The sequence below is a fragment of the Tupaia chinensis genome, unplaced genomic scaffold (assembly GCF_000334495.1).
Source record: "Tupaia chinensis unplaced genomic scaffold, TupChi_1.0 Scaffold000473_1, whole genome shotgun sequence".
NCBI classification, from domain to species: Eukaryota; Metazoa; Chordata; class Mammalia; order Scandentia; family Tupaiidae; genus Tupaia; species Tupaia belangeri.
Window position 1 is genome coordinate 519,400 of NW_006159982.1, and position 16,276 is coordinate 535,675.

The following is a 16,276-nucleotide window of genomic DNA, read 5'->3' on the forward strand; positions in this document are numbered from 1 at the left end:
AGCAGCAGAGGGTGAAAGATGGAATTAGAGGGCCCAGCATCTGCGTCTAGCAGCTGCCAAGCAACCTCCATGTGTTCCTGCAGCTGTCAGCATGGGAGCAATGGAAGATGGAACAGAAGGACAAAAAGAATGTTCAGCATCAGGCTCTGAGTGCCAAGCAGGTAGGTGGGCTCTGGGGCAATCAAGGCTGAGCCACTGGATATTCCAGGGAATTATTGGTTTCCTTGGAGAAGAATTGCCACACAGAGTCCTTAGGTAGCCAAGCCACTCATAGGACTACACAAAGCAGGACACCATCACCTCCCCTGAGCCAGATGGTCCAGGAAGTCTGAAACTGGGCTTGCCTCATCAGCCTCCCTAGTTTAATTGCAAGGCTCCAGTCTCCCATCTCTCCAAAGTCATAGCAGATGACTTATCACTCTGTTCAACACATGATTCAAAGTTAAGTATGGTGGAAGACTTGTTTGAGAAAGTCATGAGCCCCTTTCCACCAAATAACCAAAGACATGACCCAGAGTATCATCATCATTCAACCAAAATAGGGAAATTCTGGTTTTGACATTCAACTGTTGGAGGCTGGAGGGGATGAACCATGTTGATTATCCATTCATTCATCCATGAATTCAGATATGTATTAAGTACCTACCAAGTACATAAGAATATGCTAGGCCTGGAAGTAGCTAAAAGAGATGTAGAAAGTAAGAGAAAAATGCCTGGAATGTTTGTCTCGTTGTACCACTTGCAAAGAATGTCTACGTCCTTTTCTTTAATAACTAAAGCTAATAATATTCAGTCATTTACATCAGACAGGCATTTATAGCCATTGACTCTTCTGATTAGCTGGTGTTCACATGGACCAGGTATTAAACACAGCATTTGAAGACCACTCCTGCTCATAACAACCTTCTGAGTTCTGATTTACATCCTTGGAGTATCTGGTCTATGACAACTTCCTCCTAACTGGAACGACCAGGAGTAGAACCTTCAAGGAGCTTGCAATAGGGTTAGAAGAGAAAGAAACCAGAGAGGTCTACAATAATTCCAGAGTGATGGGAAAACAAGTGCTGCCAGGATGGGCCAGAGGGTGGCCAGGATGTGGGTGAAATAGGAAGTAAGGGAAAGATTGCCAGGTACCCAAGGCAAGCTTGGTGGAGGATGTCATTTGGTGGTGGGGATTTGATGGCTGAAACAGGCCTGGAAGGAAATTTAGGATTTAGACTGAGCTTTGGTCATGGTTGTTATGGAAACAGGCTCTGTTGATGGAATCCCTTGGTTCAAAACTCAACTTTCCTTGCATAAAATGAGGATGGTAGTAATGGTATCTACTCAAAGGATATTCTGAGATTTAAGAGCCAGTCTAAGTCTGACATAGATGTGCTCAATCAAGAGTTAGGGATTTCATTTCTCTTTGTACATCGTATGTGTCCTTCTCCGGAGGCTCATTTCCCACATGTAACACCTGAGATTCCTTCTTGCAAGCAACAGAAGAAAGCACCTCAATCTGACAGTGTCTGTGAATAGTGAAACAGAGAAAGAATTCCTGAAAGGCAATTTTCAGAATCACCAGAAAGGCTGAAGGAGATGGTAAGAAAATGGACAGGAAGCACAGGAAGCCTGGGCAGCCAGGAACTCTTGCTGAAGAGCCACCCGGTGGGATTGCTGCCATCAGTCCTGGACAGAACTCCATGGTGGCACAGGACAGTGGTGCTGCTCCCACACCTCCACAGCCACTGGCAGAAGACCACATCCATTGTCCCTGTTACTTTGGATTTCTGTTACATGTTGCCAAACTCATATCCTAACAACAACAACAAAAAATTACTAAGAAAATTTGAAATCCAACCACTTTTCTCATTATCCACGTACATTTCTGTCCCCTGGAAAACTCGGAGGGAATGTGTTAAACATTCTTGGTGATTGATACAATTGCCCCAACAGAGAAGCTAATGATGAAGGCACCTCTAATAGCTTTTACATCACCATAAGCCCCACACTTAGGTTCTACTTTTTATTCACGCAAGTGCGGCATAAACCAAACAAAAGCAAACTACTGTCATCAGGTTGGATTAAATACCAGATTTCTTTTTTTATTCCCTTTAGACAAAAGAGCAAACAAGGACAAAAAAACAGGGTGGTTGGTATTTTTGCTGTGTATTTTAATAGTCTGAATTTTTTAATTGTATTTTTCTGCCTCCCCAGAGTAGGCCAGAAAGCTCACAAAACAAGTGTTTTTCATTTGTATCTGTGATTAGTGGATATTTGGAGATGATGAAAATGTACTTTTTTATTCACCCTTTTTATTTGGATTCCTCCTGTCAAGGTGCCCAGAATAATGCTTCTGGAACAGATGGAGAAGGCACATGAAGCCATGCTGGGACTGTGATTCCAGACATAGTGTTTTTTGTTCAGCCCTGTTCTTCAACAGTGAGAACCACAAGGAGGAGCCTACCACACCATCTCCTGTGCCCTGCACATGCATCCATCAGCACCTTTAACACTGGCTATTTCTAACCTCTGTTAATTTGGTACCCACTTCTAGAGATCTCATATTCTTCACCTGACGATCAGCACAAGGTAAGAGCTCAAGGAAGCTTGTTAGTAACCCAGGAACAAGAAGTACATTCTTCACTTTGATCTGATGGTGGTGTTGAAAAGAATCCTGAGAACTGTTATGCGGACAGAAGTCACAGCTGCAGCCAAGCTGAATGGGGTCACCCTAGAGGACACTACAGGTAGCCCAGAGAGCTGGCTATTCAGAAAGAGCACTTGTCAAGCATCTGCAGGATAAGAATATGGTGGAAAATGCATGAAATGCCACTGACTCTCTTGCAGTGTCAGAAACTGTTGTTTTATTGTGGATGTATTAATCGGTTTTCCCCAATGATGCCTACAGACGAAAGGAATCTGGAGTAAGAGAATGGCCAACCTAGTAATAACCAACAGCATGACTCTCCATCTCATATGCCTCACGCCATATCACAACTGTGCTATCGTCTCATTTAAACCTCACACAAGTGTGAGGTAAGTGTGACTAAATAATCAGTCCTATTGTGGTCTTTGGAAGGGGCCAATAAATGAAACCCTCGTTACCCGAGATCTGAACAAATTGATACATAAAGCAAAGGAATGACAGATGGAAACCAAAATAAATCTTTACTATTACTGAAAACCAAACAGAAGGATACTGTTTGGTGTGAGAACCTCAGAACTAGGCACAATTGCTCTTCCAGGCACTGGCTGTGGTGATGGGGGGGTAGGGGAAAGAATTTACTTAGTACAGAGAAAGAAAGAGCTCCCACTTCTTGCAGGTAGTTGCTTTCTCAGAGGGAAGGGGAAACATGTCCAGTTTATTTTTCCTAACTTATCAATCAGATAAGTTACTCTCCCTCCCCTGGAGTAGAGGCGTGGAGAAGGTCCAGAATGCCACATTTTCTATGTGGAAAGAAACATCAGGAGTGGAGAACAAGCTCTTCACTATTGTTGCCAAGGTGAGGAAACCAACCCAGTGAGAAGTTAAGAGATTTATTTCATGAGTAAAAGGTGACACCAAGACTCTGAATTGCTAAGCCCTAGGGTACCATGTCATCCACATACACTGACTCCCAGGACAAGAGGACTTTTACCGTCACTGCAATCATCGGCTATTATCTACCCTTCCCCATTTGCCACATCCTTGCTTAGTATACCTTCTCAATTTTCACAAGTCTGATATCACTGTCTTTTTCTAGGTTAATGTTTAATGCTAACTAATCACCATGCACTATCATCAGGGAAGACCTATGTCAGTGAAGACAACCTGAATGTTTTATAGCTCAGCTTACATGGTTACCATGTTTGGGAGGACTTGGCACATGATTTGAAGCACAATCTATCCTTACTCTACATGTTCGAGCTTTATTCTTGAGTAGTCATCAGAGAGCAATGTATTTGAGCCCTATTTTTCTTAGTCTTCTCATATATACTTGAGCTAGAGAAGAAATTTCAGTATAAAGTTCCCTATTGCATTTATTAAAGGAATATTGTTGAGATTATTACCCATTTGTTAGTCCTCTGAAATCAGCACATTTGTATACATACACTTACATGCTGGCACCTGTGAGCATGTCCACACACACACACACACACACACACACACACACGCACCTGTTTTAGCCCTAAGAATTTTGTTTTTCTAATTAGAACACTTTTTACTTACAGTCAATATAGTTCATGCAAGTTTTGTTATAAATCATGTCAGTAAACTGTGATTCCCTTTTTATGTGAGTTTCAACTGGGATATTTGAAAACTCAAAAAAAAATTCTGATTCAATGCCGTTGAACAGTGTAAGACACTAATGCTTGTATATCTGCAAATTCTTCCTCTTCTGCAATTCTCTCTTGGGGACCACACTCTAACTGTGTATAATGCACAAAGTCTTTACCCTTTGTCCTCTTTTTATCCTTAAGACTACAATATTTGTTTTCCACTTTATAGTATATATATATATTCTTGGGAGAATCCATAAATTCCATGGAAAGATAGAGGGACAAATAAAGTACATCCCCTATTGTTTTTAATTCTTCAAAAACTAATTTTTTTAAAAATTATAAAGATATTTAATAAATGCGCATTACCTGGATTTCAAATTTTAGAATCAAGTACAGTTATGGCATGGTGGTGAAGATGGCTGAATCCCACATTGCTGAATGTGTGGTTCAATCCTGGACTTGGCAACTTGAGAAACATGCAAGGCACATATGCATGTGTGCCCAAAAGCTCAGAAGGATAGACAGATGGTGAAGGGATTGTGGCGTGATCACGCCCCTTGTAGGACACATCACCACTTTCTTTGCTCTCTTTTTATCTCTCTCTCTATCATCAACACACATGCCCTTTGACAAATTTTTAAAAATTTAGAATCAAAACCTAACATTTAATTTTATATAAATTTCCAAAAATTTAAAAAAGTTTTATCTGCCATTCTCAAGTCAAATGTATACAATTAGTATCGATTTTCTTTTTAAGATAAGGATGTTAACTCAAATTATTATGTTTTATTTTTTTAACATTGTGATTACTTAAACTTACTTTCTTTTATTATACTAAGCTAATTCACAGTGTTAGGCATTGACAGAATGAAGCATCTGACCCAGGTTAATTCCTTTTTATTTTTGTAAATATATTCCAGATACAAAATCATCTAATGCTTTACTTTGCCACTGTATATGCCATGTAAAAATATTGGCAATTGGCAAATTTTGATCAAAGATTTCCACTGAACACATACAAAGGCTCTGTTTGTTGGCATCAGCAGCTAAATTTAATTTTTTTAAATCTCATTGCCACTTGGGATTGGAAGAGGATTTTTTGGTTCTTATTTCGGTTCATGTTTTTCCCCAGAAGTATCAACTGCTGCTGTCATTCTTACCAAAGCAGTTATCTCATTGCTGGTTCACATAAGCCATGTTTATTTCTTGCAAAATATATTTTTTTAATAATCCAAAATCCAACACCAAGACCAGTTGTCATCAGTTTAGCCTTAAATAGCAGAAATGAAGTCATTAATTTTATTTTCTGTATGTGCTTTGCTTGTTCTACTCCAATTTACAGAGTGAAAAGAAACTGATGAGAATTGTTAAACTTTTTTCAATTTTATTTTTTTAATGTCAAATATTTTAACATTTGGGTTTTTATTTTTAAAAAAAAAAAAGAAAAGAAAAGAAATTACACCCTTCCTGGTGGTACAATGGTTAACAAACTGAACTGCCATTCTGGAAGCTATATGGTCAATCACAGGTTTGGATCCCCAGGTTGACTTGAAAGTATACCACGTGAATGCATATCCAAGATCCTGATGAGCTACAGGACCAGGGAAATGGGATCACAGCATAACAAGACTCTGTTGAGAGTGCTTTTCTCTGTCTCTCTTATTCTTCTCTCCCTTTCTCTTATTCATGCACACATGAATAAAACTTAAAAGTAATAAAATTTAAAAAGAAATTAGAACTGAGTTATTATATTCATAAAGATTTAGTCACATATACACTATTCATTAATGCATTTCTTCCTTTGTTCATTCAACAAATATTTATTCAATGCCCATTCTGCGCCAGGCAACATCCTTGAAGGAGTCAGGGGAAAAGCGGAGTCACACTGTGAAGGAAGCCAGGGAAATAGAAGCCTAACTGGCCTTGATGAACCATCAGGCTGCTTGAGTAAACACAAAACACGTAGGGCTTGCCATAACATGGTACCACACAGATGGAGGTGTATTGAACTCTTCCCACCTAAACAATTGCAAGTCTCTAGTTCACTGACATGGCATCATGTCCACATGAGTACAGACCAACCTGAGAGCTGTGTGTGTCACTTAGAAAGGTTGGATTGAAAAAAATGTGACATTTGTACTCTATGGAATACTATTCATCCATAAAAAATAATGAAGCTCTGACATGTAATACAAAGTGAACCGATATGGAAGACTTAGTGCTAAGTGAAGCAAGTCAGGCTATGAGAGACAGAATTTGGATGTCCCCACTCAATATACACTGATTATCTGCACTCTGTGACAGAAACTGAAAGTTTGGAAGGTATAGTGGCAGAGAGGGCAATGGTAGATACTAGAGATGAAAAGAATGGGTTAACATGGAGGTGGGTAATGGAGGGATGGAAGAAGAGGGACAGGAGAAGAAAAAGAAAAGCAAAGTATATTTGATTGACAAAAAGATGAAAAGCTATTTGCTGCTGATGATGTATATAGTAATGTCTTTGTCATGACTAATATGCATGGTAATCATGCTCAAAAAAGAAATGTTATACACTAAAGATATATATGATTAAATAAATAAAATTTACAAACAACTACAAAAAAGAAAATAATAGCAACATGAAATAAACACAAAAAATACATATAGTTTTCTTCCAGATTGGTTAAAAAAACAATAACCAAATAAAATTAAAATAACATTCTGATCACAAAAAAAATGTAAAGTACCTACAAATAAGCTGCATTACAAATGTGTATATCTATGTTGTGTGAAGTTACAAATTTTTATTAAAGAATATAAGAGATAAATAAATGGAAATTACGTTTTCAAAAAAAGAGAGAGGAGAAAGAAAGTCACTAGATCCTGCTAGTTTAAGTAAATTCATTTTATTTCAATAAATGTTGATCATGTGTTGTAATAACCTCTTGTTTTTTGCCCCTAAAATTCACAACCACTTTAAGAATACAGGCACTATAGGTAGACAATCTTTTTTTTAACTTGGATAGCATATAATTTGGAAAAAAAATGCATAGACCTTAAGATCTTGAATTTTGGGGACCAGCAGGTGGCTTGGTGGTTAAGGTGCTGGACACTCCCACATGGTCGACCGTGGTTCAAGTACCGGAACTAGTGGCTTGATTTCTCATTTTCCCTCTCTCTCTCTGTGTATCTCTCTCTGGTCAAATGAAAATAAATGAATGAATAAATAAAATTAAATAAATAATTATTTTTTAAAAAAAGATCTTGAATTTCACTTCAATGAATTTTAGCCATTGTGTACTCCCATTTAACTACCATTTAAAGAGCTATAGGCCACTTAGACCATTTTTATCACTGTGGACATTTTCTTTATGTCCCTTGCCAATCAGTCACTCATATTATAAGTTAATTGCACTCGATCTAGAAATTCACGTAAATGAGATCATACAGCACAAATTCTTTTTTAATTTCTGATTTCTATCACTCAGATACCGTTTTTGAGATGTTGCATTTATTACTTCTAAAAGGATCCCATCACATGGCTAGACTGTTGATGGTTTATTCATTCTCTTGTCAGTATAAATTTGGGTTGTTCCAGGCTTGGGCTATCGTGACTAAGACTGTTATATTCGTTTTTGTGCCAGTCACTTTGTGTGTGTGTTTTACCTATAATTCAGTATTGCTGGGTCATGGAGTAGATAAATATTCACCGCACAGTTGGTTATGTAGGATCTAGCCGCCTTGCCACCATGCCACGGGCTAATCCAAAACGGAATTTGTTGTTGTTGTTGTTATTTTTGCTATAGGATATGTGTGCTCACCAGAGAAAGACAGAGACAAAGAGAGAGGAATCACCCCCACTCCCCAAAAGGGACAAGGCCACACCACAATCTCTTCTCTTCCATTCTCCCCTGGAGATTTTGGGCACACGTGCACATGTGCCCAGCGTGATTTTCAAGCTGATGGGTTTGGGTCTTGAACCATGGTTGGCCATGTGGGAATCCAATGCTCTAACCACCATGCTACCTGCTGGCCCCCAAAATGAAATTCTTTATTCCACTCTGCAAGGATTCTCCCTCCTTGGGTTTCCTGTCATGATAAATGGCACCACCATATACAGGGTAAGTATCCCTTCTAGAAAATACTTGGGACCAGAAGTGTTGAGGATTTCAGAGTTTATTTTTTGATTTTGCCTATTTGCACTTCATAATGAACTGTCCTGAGGATGGGACCTAAGTCTAAACATAGAATTCATGTGTGTTACCTATACAGCGTATTTACATAGCCTGGAGATAGTTTTATATAATATTTTTGTATTGCAGCATTTCAACTGCAACCCACCATTTGAGGACAGGTGTGGAATTTTCCACTTGCAGCATTATGTCAATGCTCAAAACGTTTCATAATTTGGATCATTTCAGATTTGAATTTTTGGATTAGGGATGCTCTGTACCAAGTTCTTTATCCAGAAATCTGTCTGTTAGGTAAATCTTATATCCAGTCCTTCAGCTGGGGCCATCAAGCAATCCCTCCACGAAAGATCTTGAATGTATCTATTTGTCTTTGTCCTATCACTCCTTGGTCCAATCAATGCTGTTCCTCACCTAGATTCCTGCTCTGGCTTTGTTATCTTTCTCCCTACTACATTCCAACTAGGTCATTCTTCAGAAGGCTTCAAGAATGTGCCAAGATTTCTCAGATCTTTGATTTGAAATTTGTTGCCCAGATGCTGTTCCCTCACTCTTTATACATCCAGTCTTAGGCTGTCTCTCAAGGGCAGGCTTTCCCTAATCTGAAATAGCTCCACTTCACCCCATCCACCTATGCTGATACTCACTATCACAACCCCCTCTTTATTTCCTCCTTAGGATTTAACCCAGTCTGTGGTCACATTCTCTTTGTTGATGTAAAGGAATATATTAATTCCAAGAGGATAGGTGCCATGCCTTCCTTGTTCACCAAGATCCAGCACTATTTATTGAAGGAAGGAATGTTTCCCTCATCAGTTCAAATCTAGGATCATGTCTTTTTCATTTCCTATTCACTCCAACACATTTGTCCTCACATAGCAGATACTATAAACCTTTTTTTAGGTGAATTTCATTAACTTCTTTCAGTGTCTTTTGCTAACTCATTGCTTTGCCCAAGTCAGTTTTTCTGAGTTCACTTCGTGTGTCCTCCAAATTATTCCTCTTATAGTTCACTTATGCCTCAGGCTCAACCCCAAATGTATTGTTTCTCTTACAGATTTTTATGCTACACAGCTACGAGATACCAAATAATAGTCAAAGTAACCGTAGGTGTGTACAGGCATTTTGGTGAAGAAAAATCCAGCTGCTTAACAATTGTCTAATCCTATCTATCTGACAATATATCAGGTGGACATTGTGTCAGGACACAGATCTGCTGTTTCCTGTATCCTCCTCTGCCTGGGATCACTCTCCCCTCTTGTGAGGGTGTTTGAGTCTGGTCTTCTCAGCCAAGTGGCAGATGGAGAAATTGTTTGCAATAGAGATGAGAATATTTTATCAGACTTCCTACAAATGGGGTCCACTGAATTTTAATCTGCCAGCAAAGCACTGACAAAAAAGGAGGAAAAGTCTCAACAGGACATCCTGTAAGGGCTCCTCAGGAATTAGTGTGTTTTTAGTCAACATTCAGTTGATAGATGATAAACGTCCAAGGGCAACTGAGAGAGCCCCGAAACAGACACTTCCCTGGTCCCTCCAGCATCCTGGTGAAAGCTGCATGGCAGAAGGGAACCTGGGTCAACAGCCAGGAAGTCTGGATCCCAGACCTGGCTCTGGCCCTGACTCCTTAGGTCACCGCCTGCTGGTGATGTCACTTTGTAGTCTCTCGGTTACTCCATCTGTACAATGGAAAGAACACATCACAGTCTTACCAAATGGGTTGTGAGAAGGCTTGAAAAATTAATAGACCGTCTAGATAGAGGAACCAAAGTTGTTTGTAACATTGTTGATCTTGCGTTGTTCTCCCTTTCACGCAATTCCACAAAACGTTCCATATTATCCTAGACCCCACTGATGTTTGTTGAGTGGTTAGTATATGCCAGGTAGGTGCAAAATGCTTTACTGAAATTGAGCAAAGGACCCCCTTTAACTCTTAGGAAATCCCAGGCAGGGGGGTGCTATCTTCCAAAACCATGAAAAAACAGTCTATCTTATTAATACATAGGCAAAAGTTTTCTTATTTCAGTCTTACCGAGAGCCTGGCCAGCAAATGCTTCTGGAAACCCAGAGTCATAGCGACATGCCGTGTCTCAGGCAAATCAAAAGAGAACCAGGCAGCCATCCCGAACACTGCATTGCTACCACTTTTTAAGTGCCCCTCCCTCACCTTCTCACCTAGATAAGATACACGTACACAAACTCATACACAAATAGTAAGTCCAAATCTGTGGAGCACTGACTGTGGGCCAGGGAAAGGCCAATGCTTTATAGATAGGCTAGATGGCTAGTCACATCAACCCATGGAAGAGGTACTACTTTTAGTCCCTAGATGAATCTAGGACAGAGGGAGTGACTTGCTAAATGCAGAAGTAAGTGGAATCGGAGCCCAGTCTTTCTGAAATCCAGAACCTGCTTTTCTATCCACTAAGTTACTCTGCTTCTCGACATACTTTTTCCCATGTTAATGTGTCAAAATTGAGTTTTATAACTGATGCAGACATTTAATATGATAGTAGAGTTTTGTATTTTTTTGTTTTTGTTTTTGTTTTTTTAAGCAATCAAACAACTGCTAGGGAAACAATGTAGCTAAGAACAGAGGAAACAGATACAGGAATAATGCACAACAAAGTAGCTGGGGCACATAACCAGGAGGTGGGTATCTGGTTCTCATTTGGGCTCTACCAGTACCTGCCATAGAACCTAAGACAAACTGTTTGGCCTCTCTGAGCTTCCATCTCCTAACTTAGAAAAAAAAATGAGGAAATTGAGCTAAATAATATTGAAATTTCATCCATGTTTTGAATCTCTATGTGGACTCTAATACAAGTGAGTTTGTAGGGCCTGTGTCTAACCAGGAGCTGGGCTTGTGCCTCAGTAACTCAGGGATTTAATCCTCAGTCACCACAGTGGGGATGAAAAGAGGCCTGGGCAAGGTCTCCAATGCACTGTGCTGCACATTCCTCTCAATCCCAGGCCTTTTCTGTAGCTCTCTGAAAATACAGACCAGATCCAAGGCTCCTGTTCCAGCATCACTTCTGTTTATCCCACCATCAGGATGGTGTCATTTAGCCAGAGCCATCATTCATAGTCACACCAAATGGCCCATGGAAGAAAAGTTGGTTACACTCGAAGAACAGATGACAAGTGACAGGCTCTGCTCCTGATTTTTGACAATAACAGAAGAGACCAGCAACTGCCGTGGTGGTCCAACACCCGAACAAACTACTCCCTTCCAAGCAGACTCAGTCTGCTGCCACTCACTCCTCTCTGGGGATTAAAGAGCAGCCCTTGTTCCTGGGGAAGCTGAGCATCCCCGTCTTTCCATGTGTGTCCTCCAGAGAGCCACACTAATCTGAGCTCTGTTGCTACATAATTTTTATTTTGTAAATACAAAAAAATAAATCACTTAAATTCTTAAGATTTTAGCTGTTCTCACCACACACACACACACACTCACACACACAAATGATTAAGTATGTGAAATAATGCCTGTTATTAATTGGCTTGATTTTGTCTTCTACAATGTATACATGAATCAAAATATCATGTTGTATAAATGTATTTCATTTTTATCAATTGAAAATTTAAAAATATTGGACTGGCCCCATAGCTTAATGGTTAAGGGAGCTGGATCCCATATGACTGATCACTGGTTTTAATCTTATCCAGGTAGCTGGAAAAACATGACCCAAATCCCAACAGGATGGAGAAATGGAGAAATAGGGACTGTGGTGCAACCATCCTCATTAAAGGGTTGCTTTTTCCCTCTATGTCTCTGGCTCTCTGTCAATTAAAAAAAAATTTAAATGTTAATAAATAAATAAATTGTGAACTTCTTTGTGCACCCTGTGCTCCCAAGGGAAGCAGAAGCGACAGAGGGTAGCGGTGAGAAAGAGCTAGCTACAGATGGAACTTGAAGAGGAATAAAGAACTATCGAAGTCCTCATCCAAAAGCACCAACTGAGAACTAAACTCGGTCTGCCAATCCCAGGCAGAGCCACGTCTACACCCCTTTCTTTCAGCCACAAAAAGGCAAAATGAGGCTTCCCCAGGAAACAACTGGATATCGGCCTCCTGCCCAAGGATCAGCAGACTTTCCAGTCTTTGACACCAGGAATTATGGACATTTTTCCAGCCTGCTCTGGGGTAACTGTTCAGTTCTAATTTAAAAGTTCTGCTACTAGGCTAGCCTGTGGCCTGGTGGATAAGGTGACTGGCTCACATGTGGCCAACTGTGTGGTTCAAGCTCCAGACCCAGTGGCTTGAAAAACATGCTGAGTACATGGGTGTTTATGCCCAAGAATCCCAAAAGGAAAAGTGCAGAGTGACCATGACCCATGAGGGTTGCCTCCCCTCTCTTTCTCTCAACAAGCACGCTTGTCCTCTAGCCACACTTTAAAAATGAAATTCTACTACAAAGACCACACCCAGAGGTCATTATTATTCAAGTACTCATTTTAATAACCTTTAGTTTGGAATTGATTAAATCGAACCATGTAAAATTGCTAATATTTGCCCATTCTTGATCTACAAATGTGGAAATCAGATGAGAGTGCAACCTAATCCTTTCAAGCTGTAGCCCTAGCTATGGAAGATATCAAAATAAGACATAGTCTATCCTCCAGGGTCTGTCAAGAGAGATTCCTGTAAAGAGTTAGTAGTAAATTGGATATGTGTGGTACTAGAAGAGAAATGTGCAGGGAGGAGCCAATGGTACAGTGATAACCCAAACTCTATGATACTGGACCCATGTGCAAAGGTCCCAGTCTTATGTCCTAGGGCCTCCCTGTGCACACCAGGCATGCACATGCCCGTGATCCAGGCTGGCTAAGACTGGGTGTGAGTTACAGTGTGCGGATCCTATTGCATGCTCCCTCTCCCTCCTCTTCTCTCTCTCTTTCATAGAAGAAATAAATAGGTAAATATTTAAAAAAGAAAGAAAAAAAAAGTTATTCAGAGAAAAGAAAGGGGTAGAATTGCAGTGTCCTGATGGAGGAATGCACTCCTTTTGTCAGTTGGAGTCCAGTCAATCCAGTAGAAAATCATGAAGCCCCTCCTCTTGCCATGCCAGCGGCTCAGAGCTGCCAGCAAACCCAAACTCTCAAAGCAAGTGTAAGAGCACGGTGAGTTCTGAACCTGCCAACCTTGACTGAGTCTCTTTAGCATTTGTTATTTTTATGGGTCCCTGAATGCTTCCCTTGAATATTAATTTTCTTCAATTCTTTAAGTATATATTAGTTATTACATATTTTTGATTAATATTTGATGGCCGCTTAGGCTGCCAAGAGCTCCCATAAATTTCCCAAGTGGATAACTGGTGCTAGGTAAGTGTGGGAGACCCTTGTGTGGAGCAAAGTCATCAATCATTTTAAGTCTCTGACTCCACACCTTAATACCCAAAGATATATTGCTAAGAAGCCCATAACAAGTCATTAAAAATGAATGTCTTGTGGCAGTTTTCATGCCTGCAGAATTCAGTGGGGGAGGGAGGGAACCAGAAATGTTGCAGAGCCCAGATAACTCACTAACACCTCTTTGGACTTTTTATTATTATTATTATTTAAGAGTCCCTATACCTCACTCCAGACCAGCTACATAATTTGCAGGGTCCAGTGCTAAATGGAAATGCAGGGATCCTTGTTCAAAAATTATTAAGTATTTTAAGATAGCAACAACAGAGTATTAAACCAAGCATGGGGCTCTCCTAAGCACAGGCAATGCATATACTTGCGAAGTCATTCCTGACTCTCTGCTTTCCTGGCATCCTTATTTCCCTCAGGCTAGAACTTGGTCCCCATCTATAAATGCTTTCAACAATAGTAATGATGATAGTAATAGCACTTATTGAGATACTATAGGGGCACTTAATTTTCAATAACTCATTAGATCAAGAGATCTTCTCATTAAACTAATAATACTATTAATACTCCTATAGATATGGACATTGAACTTGTGATGGTTAATTTTATGTGTCAACTTGACTGGGTCATGGAGGCCCCAATATTTAGTCAAATCTTACTCTGGATTTGTCTGTAAGGGTGATTCTGGAAGAGATGGACACTTACATAGGTAGAAGAAGTTAAAGTAGATTATCTTCTCTAATGACGGTGGGCCTCAGCCAATCAGTTGAAGGTTTGAATAGCTCCAAAGGGTGGACCCATCTGTGAGTAAGGGAGAAGTCTTCCTGTCTAACTGCCATGGAGTGGGGACATAAGCTCTGTCCTGCCTTTAGGCTCAAGCTGAAACATGTCTTCCTGGGTCTCCAGCCTACTGGCTTTTGGATTTGAATTTGCAACATTGACTCTCCTAGGTACAAGCTGGCTCACTGAGGATTTGGAAATCTATCAGCTTCCATAATGAGGTGAGCCAATTCCTTGTAAGTCTCTTTGTGTATGTATGTGCAGCATGTCTATGTATATATTGGGTTGTCGGAAAAGTCATGACTCATTTTTGCATAGAAAAAATATGTCATGACTGTTCTGAGAACCCTACGTGTGTGTGTGTGTGTGTGTGTGTGTGTATTTATGTATACATGTATGGGTATTTGTGTGTGTGTGTGTGTGTGTGTGTGTGTGTGTGTGTAGGTTCTGGAGACCCTTGAATAATACAAAGCTTACACAGGTTAAGTAACTTGCTCAGTATCTCAGAACTGGCAAGTGAGAGAGTTGTGATGTGAATACAATAGATGAGCTGGTGGTGAATAAATGCATGAACCTGGCCTGGTTAGGGAGAAATACTAAATCCCTAGAGCAGGCAGAAGCTTGTAAACAACTTTCCTTTGGTCTGGGCAGGACAAGCTAGTGGGTACATGCAGAAGATGACTCTGTGAGCTCAGGCTGAGCACTCACCTAGAGAATACACAGGCTCAGGCCAGCTTGTAAGTATAGTAGTAACGCACTGCTCAGGCAAAGCTGGAACACACGCATTATCAGTCAGGGTCCATTCCCTGACTGACCTGCATACACCAGGAGTGTATGCCCATGATCCTGGCTGGCTGAGAAAGCTGGTGAGGGCATCATGGTGGGAGATGCCAAGGGTGCTTTTCTTTCTCTCTGTCTCTCTCTCATGGAAAAAAAAAAAATAAAACGGGTGAGGGTCAGGAAAGAAATTAAGGAGAAAAATAGAGAGGCAAGACATTTATGGGACACAGAAATGGATGATTCTCTGTTGATGATAATGTGTTTTGTATCCTCAACTGGACTGATGTGAAGTGTGTTCATGTTGGGTAAATTCACTTTACAAGCTAAGTGATGTATAGTAATTGAATGTATAAAAAATTAAATTAAAAGTATATGAACCTCAAAAGAAGGAAATAAATAAATAAATGAATACTTTTTTTTTGTCTTTAAAGGACTACAGTCAAGTCCCAATCAGAGAGTCTCATGGGTACCTTTGAAATGAGTGTGTGGGGGAACCACTCTAGCGTGCAGCTCTCTTTGCAGGGCTGGCGAGAGAAAGTCCCCCAGATCCTCACAGACCCCTGTTCACCTGCTTGAATGTATTCCAAATACCCTGCTCTAACCACTTCCTTCCCACGCCTTCCTTTGCTTTCCCTGCCAATCTTAAAACATTATAATATTAACACCTAAGCCTTTGGAGAAATGAGGTGTCCTAATATGAAAAACAGTGCTAATTCTACACTGTTGTATTTATAATGAGCTATGTAGAGCTAACAGCAGTGTGGAGTTTCATAGAGCAGTTTAGCACCTTTGTTTTGGACTCGCGCCTACAAAACCCTGAGCAATAAACCGAGATTATGCTATAAGGTGATAAGATCGCTGGACTGCAAAGCAGAAAGAAACTTTAGAGAGGACTTAGTAGAAGTCTGTTAAGTCTTTTTTTTTTTTTTTTTTTTTTTA

The 16,276-nt window shown here is 40.1% G+C and overlaps 1 long non-coding RNA gene across 3 annotated transcripts in view; it reads right to left on the reverse strand.

The window, feature by feature from the left end:
• Positions 1–9,733: 9,733 nt before the first annotated feature.
• LOC106735654 (uncharacterized) overlaps positions 9,734–16,276 on the reverse strand; it is a 16,743-nt gene continuing 10,200 nt past the window's right edge. For all 3 annotated transcript variants that reach the window (XR_003550596.1, XR_001370931.2, XR_003550595.1), the window contains one exon: positions 9,734–10,096. This is a non-coding gene — a long non-coding RNA (uncharacterized LOC106735654). The remainder of the gene's footprint in view (positions 10,097–16,276) is intronic.